At 47.9% G+C, this 8,501-nt stretch overlaps 1 long non-coding RNA gene across 1 annotated transcript; it reads right to left on the reverse strand.

The window, feature by feature from the left end:
* Nucleotides 1–109: 109 nt before the first annotated feature.
* Nucleotides 110–4,303, reverse strand: LOC116969864. The gene is made up of 3 exons (XR_004410949.1): nucleotides 4,169–4,303; nucleotides 630–885; nucleotides 110–301 (listed from the first exon to the last, which is right to left on the reverse strand). It is a non-coding gene; the product is annotated as an uncharacterized LOC116969864 (long non-coding RNA).
* Nucleotides 4,304–8,501: the final 4,198 nt, after the last annotated feature.

An 8,501-nucleotide genomic window follows, 5' to 3' on the forward strand; every position in this document is an offset into this window, starting at 1 on the left:
TTCTCCCCCCCTCATTCTCTCCCCCCCCTTCTCCCCACCCACTCTCTCTCCCCCCCTCCTTCATCTCCCATCTCTCTCCCCTTCTTCTCTCCCTCCCGCTCTCTCCCCCCCTCTCCCCCCGTCTCTCTCTCTTCCCCCCTTACTCTACCAGTCGCACTAGATATGAAACAGCCACCACCAGACCCAACGCCATTAAAACCGACATCACAAGAACCACAAAACTCAGGGCCGAAAATTTCACCGCTCTCCCCCTGCATTCCCTCGCCGCTTCCAAGTCTCCCCGAGCACCTCGCTCCTGGGCCTGTATGGGGTAGACAGAGTGAGAGAGGGGACCATTAGGAGTGGGTTACAGGCTGGGATCTAATCCAGGGGTTGGGTGGTTTATACAATATTGTCAAAAGAGTTATCAGTTAGAAATGACTAATTCTTTAAAAATTTCAATTACTGATTCCTAACACCCACATTTTGTGGAAATTCCCAGTTTTGATGAGTAATTTCAATTAAATTAATCAGACTTCCACAAAACTATACTGACCAGTGTCTGTCTGTCTGTCTGTCCGTCTGTCTGACTCTCAGTCCCTCTCTCTCACAGAGGGATAACCGTACATTGACCAGTGTCTCTCACTCACCCTAACAGCATTGATCAGAGAGTAAACGCCGATACAAGAACAGCCCAAGATGACACTGAGTATCGACAGGCAGTAGTACGGCCCTTCAGCCCCCCACAGGCCCTTTGACCTGTCGCTCTCGTGCTGTCCCAACGGCTTCATCAGCAGCTCCACTTCACAGTGTCCGCCATTCGACTGGGAATGCTGTCTCTCCCCCGGGGTCTCTCTCCCGGTCCCCTCCATCTGGTACGTCACTCCCACTCCGACTCAGAGTCCTCTGTGTGTGGGGAGGGGTGGGGGAAGGGGGAGATGAGGGAGGCAAAGGTTAGAGATTAGAGGTCATGGTGTGAATCTTACTAACTCCCCCCCACCCTCTCTCTCTCTTCCCCTATCTGATTAGTAATGGGCCTGTCCCACAGCGGCTGCCGGCGACTGGCAACTGGAACAGCGACTGTCAGAGTGGAACACACACATACTCAAATACATCGCTTCCTTCACTAGCCGTGTGAATTTTTTACAGCGCCCCCCTCGCTTGCCCCGTCTAAAAGATTCACACGGTGCAAAACCAAGATACAGACACACACCGCGATGAACAGGAAGGTTGGCGCTGTAAAAAGACGGCTAAAACACAGTGTGCGGTAAGTCCTTGAAAAGAGGGGGACAGAAGGGGGGAGAAGGAGTGGAGACACTTGTAAGAAGCCAGAGAAACATTTAACGTATTCTTGGTTCTGAAAACTACTGCTTACCTCTTTATTCCGGAATGAGCCAATGAAATTCACTGGTCAGCACCGGCTACAACCTACGGGGAACCTCAGAGAACCTTTGACCTCCTGGCGACCCACCTACGGCTCGAGAATTCTCGCTACTCTCCATGGCGACTTCATTCTAGTTGCCGTTAATTTTTCAACGTTGAAAAATTCACAGCGAGCATAATGAGGCCGCGACTAGTTCCCAGAATGCGGGAACTCCTCACGATCAAGAAGGCGACTGCCCGGCAACCACCCGCAAACATGTGGCGACCATGTGGGTAACTGCATAGTCCCCTGCTGTCGCCTAAAAAGTTGCCATTAGGGTGTCAGAGGTTACGGGTAGAAGGCAGGAGAATAGGAAGGAGGGAGGAATAGGAATAGGAATACTTTATTGCCACATTTGACTCGGCACAGTCACACCACGGCGCTGACAAAGTTACAAAGCACGCCGGCTTCCCCTTTTGAATGGGGTTAAGAGGGAAAGATAGATCAGCCATGATTGAATAATGGAGTAGACATGATGGGCCGAATAGCTGAATTCTGCTCCTTCACGTATGATATCTGTCCCCCCCTCTCTCCATCACACACACACACAAACCCTCTCTACTTCCTGTTTCCCTTCCTCTCCATTTCCCTCAGCCGCCGACTCAGCAAACCCTGTTCCTCAATTACCCCCCCCCCCCCCCCCTTCCCCCCTCTGCTGACCAATTCATCAGGTCATAGGTTCTAGGGGCAGAATTAGGCCATTCGGTCCATCGAGTCTGCTCTGCCATTCAATCATTGCTGATTTATCTTTCCCTCTTAACCCCATTCTCCTGCCTTCTCCCCACAATACCCGACACACATGCTAATCTAGAATCTATTTATGTCTGATTTAAAAATATCCACTGACATGGCCCCCACAGTCTTCTGTGGCAATTAATTCCACAGATACACCATCCTCTGACCAAAGAAATTCCTCCTAATCTCTTACCTAAAGGAACGTCCTTTAATTCTGAGGCTGTGACCTCTCGTTCTAGACTCTTCCATGAGTGGAAACATCCTCTCCACATCTGTTCTATCCAGGCCTTTTACTATTCGGTATGTTTTAATGAGCTCCCATCTCATCCTTCTAAACTCCAGTGAATACAAGCCCAGTGCCGTCAAATGCTCATCGTACTTTAAGGAAATCATTTTTGTAAACCTCCTTGGGACCCTCTCCAACACCAGCACATCCTTCCTCAGATATAGGACCCAGAATCGCTCACTAAACTCCACATGCGACCTGACCAGAGCATTATAGAGCCTCAGCATTGCAGGTGATGCAGAGGTTCACTTGTCTCACCTCCAACCTCATCTACTGTAGGTGTGGATTCCTGTATATCGACGAGACCAAGCGCAGGCTCAGCTATCGTTTCGAGGAACACCCCTGCTCAGTGTGCCTAAACCTACCTGATCTCCCGGTTGCTAAACACTTTAACTGACCTTTCTGTCCTGGTCCTCTTCCACTGTCAGAGTGAGGCACAACTGACCAATATGCCCCATCGACACTAGTCCCAGCTGCCAACATTTGGCCTATATCGTTCTAAATCTGTCCTATCCATGTACCTGTCCAACTGTTCCTTAAATGTTGCGATAGTCCCTGCCTCAACTGCCTCCTCTGGCACCTCGTTCCATACACCCACCACTGTGTGAAAAGTTACCTCATATTCCTATTAAAATTTTCCCCCCTCGCATTAAACATATATCCTCTGGTTCTCGATTCCCCTGCTCTGGGAAGACACTTTACCCGATCTATTCTTCTCATGATTTGTACACCTCTGTAAGATCGCCCCTCATCCTCCTGCGCTCCAATGATTATATATTGTCCAAGCCTGCTCAACCTCTCCCTGTAGCTCAGACCCTCTAGTCCTGGAAAGATCCTCATAAATCTTCACTGCACCCTTTCCAGTTGAAGAACATAATTCCAACAGCAGGGCGACCAAAACTGAACACAACTCTCCATGTGTTCTCACCAACATCTTGTGCAACTGTAACGTGACCTCCCAACTGCTTGACCTGTGATTCTCAACAATATTCAATGATTCAATGGGAAATTAAGTTCCTCACAAAGAACGCAATTGTCAGAACAAAGAGGGAAGGTCAAATGAAAGGACAATCATTTCTTCAAAATGTAGAATTACTTGGAAAGAACGGGTAACAAATTGTACAGATATCCCTCTGAGAGAGCGTGTGTGAGAGAGAGAGAGAGAGACACAGTGTACACACACACAAACATATACCCTGCGAGACGGGATGGGTGGGGCAGTTTTGATGTCTGACTTCCCCTGTTGCTGGGTGAGGTATTCATGCTAAACCTGTCCCACTAGTTTCTCTCCCCACCCCTCCCCCTCTCTCTGCACCCGTTCTCTGACGTTTCTCCTCCCCACCCCCAATCTGTCTGTAGTGAAGTGCAAAGATCCTTATAGGATCTTTGGTGAAGTGGGACAGGATGACCACTGGGGGTCGGGGTCTGTCTGTCGGGGTCTGTGTGTGTGTCTCTCTCTCTCTCTCTCTCTCTCTCTCTGTGTCCCTCTGTCTGTGTGTGTACCTGTGTGTCTGCGGCTTTTTCCATCGCTCTGTCTGTGCGTGAGAATAGGTGCAGTGTGTGTGTGTCTCTCTCTCTCCATGTCTCTGTCTCTTTGTGTCTGTGTGTGTGTTTCTCTCTGTGTGAATGTGCAGTGTGTGGCTATGTGTGTGTATCTGTGTGCATGTGCCTCTCTCTGTCTCTCTCTCTCCCCCGTCTCTCTCCCTGCGTGTCTCTCTGTCTCTCGCCCGTCCTGTCCCCTGTACCTTCGTTACCGCTCCGCTGCTCCAGCCACCGTTCGGCCCGTTTCCGTCCTCCCCTCCTCTCCTCTCCCCTCCAGCCCAGCCCGGCCCTGCGGAAGTGAGCGTCGCCAAATGACCGCCTTCCCCGAATCGCGCAACCGGGGCGGGCCGGAGTAGAGGGAGGGAGGGAGGGAGGGAGGGAGGGGAGATATATAGAGAGGGGGAGGGAGTGAGGAAACGGGAGGAGGGAGAAAGAGAAAAGGGGGGGAAGGAGGTAGGAAGGAAAAACAAGAGGGCAGGGGCTGAGAACGGGAGAGAGGTGAGGGGAGGGTTACAGAGATGGGGATGGGTGTAGGGGTGGAGGAGGCAGCTACTGTAGTGGCGTTTGGGAGAGTGTCAGACAGACAAGCACAAGGAAGTGCAGGGAATGGAGGGATAATGAGACCAGTTTCACTTGGCGTCATGTTCGGCACGGACATTGTGGGCCGAAGGGCCTATTCCTGTGCTATACTGTGACATGTTAACTGGGTTCTCACCCCTACCTAGTTCGGATGCTTTTCCCCTCCTCTCCCCCACCTTCCCCTCCCTCTCCTCTACCTACCTTCTCTCCCTCTCTCTCCCACATTTCTGTCTCCCCCTCTCCCCTTTCTCCTGCCCTCTCCCCTTTCTCTCTCTCCCTCTTCCACCTTCCACCCCTCTCCCCCATTATCTCTCTCCCCCTCCTCTCTCTCGCCCCCAACCCCCCCCCCCCCCTCCACCCACTGGGTGATTTATTCATGAGATGTATTTAATTAGTGACTTTATAAATGTGTGTGTGTGTAATGGAGGGGAGGGTGAGAGGAGAACAGGGAGGGAGGAGATGAGGGGAGAGGAGATGGGAGAGGGGAGGGGAGGAGAGGGAAGGCGAGAGAGAGAGGGGGATGGGTTCACCTTTCTCTCTCCCTCCTCTCCCCACAGATCACACTCCTCACCATCTCTCCGTACATAATCTAATTCTCCGCGCTCCTCCATACACAAATAAAAAGATAAGTTACATACAAATAACGTTTAACAGTCTCTTCTCCCTTCCTCTCTCCCCTCCCCCTCTCTTTCTCTCCCCCTCTCTTCCCCCCCTCTCTGCCACGCTCTCCCCCCTTTCTCTCCACCCTTTCTCTCCCCCCGTCTCTCTCCCCCCGTCTCTCTCCCCCATCCCCTCACTCTACCAGTCGCACTAGATATGAAACAGCCACCACCAGACCCAACGCCATTAAAACCGACATCACAAGAACCACGAAACTCAGGGCCGAAAATTTCACCGCTCTCCCCCTGCATTCCCTCGCCGCTTCCAAGTCTCCCCGAGCACCTCGCTCCTGGGCCTGTATAACCATATAACAATTACAGCACGGAAACAGGCCATCTCGAGCCTTCTAGTCCGTACCGAACACATATTCTCCCCTAGTCCCATATACCTGCGCTCAGACCATAACCCTCCATTCCTTTCCCGTCCATATAACTATCCAATTTATTTTTAAATGATAAAAACGAACCTGCCTCCACCACCTTCACTGGAAGCTCATTCCACACAGCCACCACTCTCTGAGTAAAGAAGTTCCCCCTCATGTTACCCTAAACTTCTGTCCCTAAACTTCTTTCCTTGGCACGAAATTTCGTTCAGACAGTAAGGTCTGAATGACAATAAAGGCATTCAATCAATCAATCAATTCAATTAATTCTCAAGTCATGTCCCTTGTTTGAATCTTCCCTACTCTCAGTGGGAAAAGCTTATCCACGTCAACTGTATCTATCCCTCTCCTCATTTTAAAGACCTCTATCAAGTACCCCTTTAACCTTCTGCGCTCCAAAGAATAAAGCCCTAACTTGTTCAACCTTTCTCTGTAACTTAGTTGCTGAAACCCAGGCAACATTGTAGTAAATCTCCTCTGTACTCTCTCTATTTTGTTGACATCCTTCCTATAATTAGGCGACCAAAATTGTACCCCATACTCCAGAATTGGCCTCACCAATGCTTTGTACAATTTTAACATTACATCCCAACTTCTATACTCAATGCTCTGATTTATAAAGGCCAGCACACCAAAAGCTTTCTTTACCACCCTATCTATATGAGATTCCACTTTCAGGGAACTGTGCACAGTTATTCCCAGATCCCTCTGTTCACCTGCATTCTTCAATTCCCTACCATTTACCATGTACGTCCTATTTTGATTTGTCCTGCCAAGATGTAGCACCTCACACTTATCAGCATTAAACTCCATTTGCCATCTTTCAGCCCACTCTTCCAACTGGCATAAATCTCTCTGTAGACTTTGAAAATCTACTTCATTATCCACAACCCCACCTATCTTAGTATCATCTGCATACTTACTAATCCAATTTACCACACCATCATCCAGATCATTGATGTACATGACAAACAACAGTGGACCCAACACAAATCCCTGTGGCACCCCACTAGTCACTGGCCTCCATCCTGACAAACAACCATCCACCATTACTCTCTGGCATCTCCCATTCAGCCACCGTTGAATCCATCTTGCTACTCCACCATTAATACCCAACAATTTAACATTCTTAACCAACCTTCTGTGAGGAACCTGGTCAAAGGCCTTACTGAAGTCCATATATACAACATCCACTGCTTTACCCTCATCAATTTCCCGAGTAACCTCTTCAAAAAATTCAAGATTAGTCAAACATGACCTTCCAGGCACAAATCCATGTTGACTGTTCCTAATCAGACCCTGTTTATCCAGATGCTTATATATATTATCTCTAAGTATCCTTTCCATTAATTTGCCCACCAATGACGTCAAACTAACAGGTCTATAATTGCAAGGTTTACTCTTAGACCCCTTTTCAAACAATGGAACAACATGCGCAGTACGCCAATCCTCCGGCACTATTCCCGTTTCTAATGACATTTGAAATATTTCTGTCATAGCCCCTGCTATTTCTACACTAACTTCCCTCAATGTCCTAGGGAATATCGTGTCCGGACCTGGAGACTTATGCACTTTTATATTTCTCAAAATTGTCAGTACTTCCTCTTCTTTGAATCTCATAGTTTCCATAGCTACTCTACTTGTTTCCCTTACCTCACATAATTCAATATCCTTCTCCTTGGTGAATACTGAAGAAACGAAATTGTTCAATATAACCATATAACAATTACAGCACGGAAACAGGCCATCTCGGCCCTACAAGTCCGTGCCGAACAACTTTTTTCCCTTAGTCCCACCTGCCTGCACTCATACCATAACCCTCCATTCCCTTCTCATCCATGTGTAACACCTCACATTTATCAGCATTAAACTCCATCTGCCATCTTTCAGCCCATTTTTCCAAATGGCCTAAATCACTCTGTAGACTTTGGAAATCCTCTTCATTATCCACAACATCCCCCTATCTTGGTATCATCTGCATACTTACTAATCCAATTTACCACCCCTTCATCCAGATCATTGATGTACATGACAAACAACAAAGGACCCAACACAGATCCCTGAGGCACCCCACTAGTCACCTGCCTCCAACCCGACAAACAGCCATCCACCATTACCCTCTGGCTTCTCCCATTCAGCCACTGCTGAATCCATCTTGCTATTCCTGCATTTATACCCAACAGATTAACCTTCTTAATCAACCTTCCATGAGGAACCTTGTCAAAGGCCTTACTAAAGTCCATATAGACAACATCCACTGCTTTACCCTCGTCAACTTCCCTAGTAACCTCTTCAAAAAATTCAAGAAGATTAGTCAAACATGACCTTCCAGGCACAAATCCATGTTGACTGTTCCTAATCAGACCCTGTTTATCCAGATGCTTATATATATTATCTCTAAGTATCTTTTCCATTAATTTGCCCACCACTGAAGTCAAACTAACAGGTCTATAATTGCTAGGTTTACTCTTAGAACCCTTTTTTAAACAATGGAACAACATGCGCAGTATGCCAATCCTCGGGGATTATTCCCGTTTCTAATGACATTTGAAATATTTCTGTCATAGCCCCGGCTATTTCTACACTAACTTCCCTCAATGTCCTAGGGAATATCCTGTCAGGACCTGGAGACTTATCCACTTTTATATTTTTCAAAAATGTCAGTACTTCTTTTACTTTGAAACTCATAGTATCCATAACTACTCTACTCGTTTCCCTTACCTCACATAATTCAATATCCTTCTCCTTGGCGAATACCGAAGAAAAGAAATTGTTCAATATCTCTCCCATCTCTTTTGGCTCTGCAGATAGCTGCCCACTCTGTTTCTCCAATGGACCAATTTTATCCCTCGTTATCCTTTTGCTATTAATATAGCTGTAGAAACCCTTTGGATTTACTTTCACCTTACTTGCCA

This window comes from Amblyraja radiata, unplaced genomic scaffold (genome assembly GCF_010909765.2).
Source record: "Amblyraja radiata isolate CabotCenter1 unplaced genomic scaffold, sAmbRad1.1.pri scaffold_330_ctg1, whole genome shotgun sequence".
Classification (NCBI taxonomy): domain Eukaryota; kingdom Metazoa; phylum Chordata; class Chondrichthyes; order Rajiformes; family Rajidae; genus Amblyraja; species Amblyraja radiata.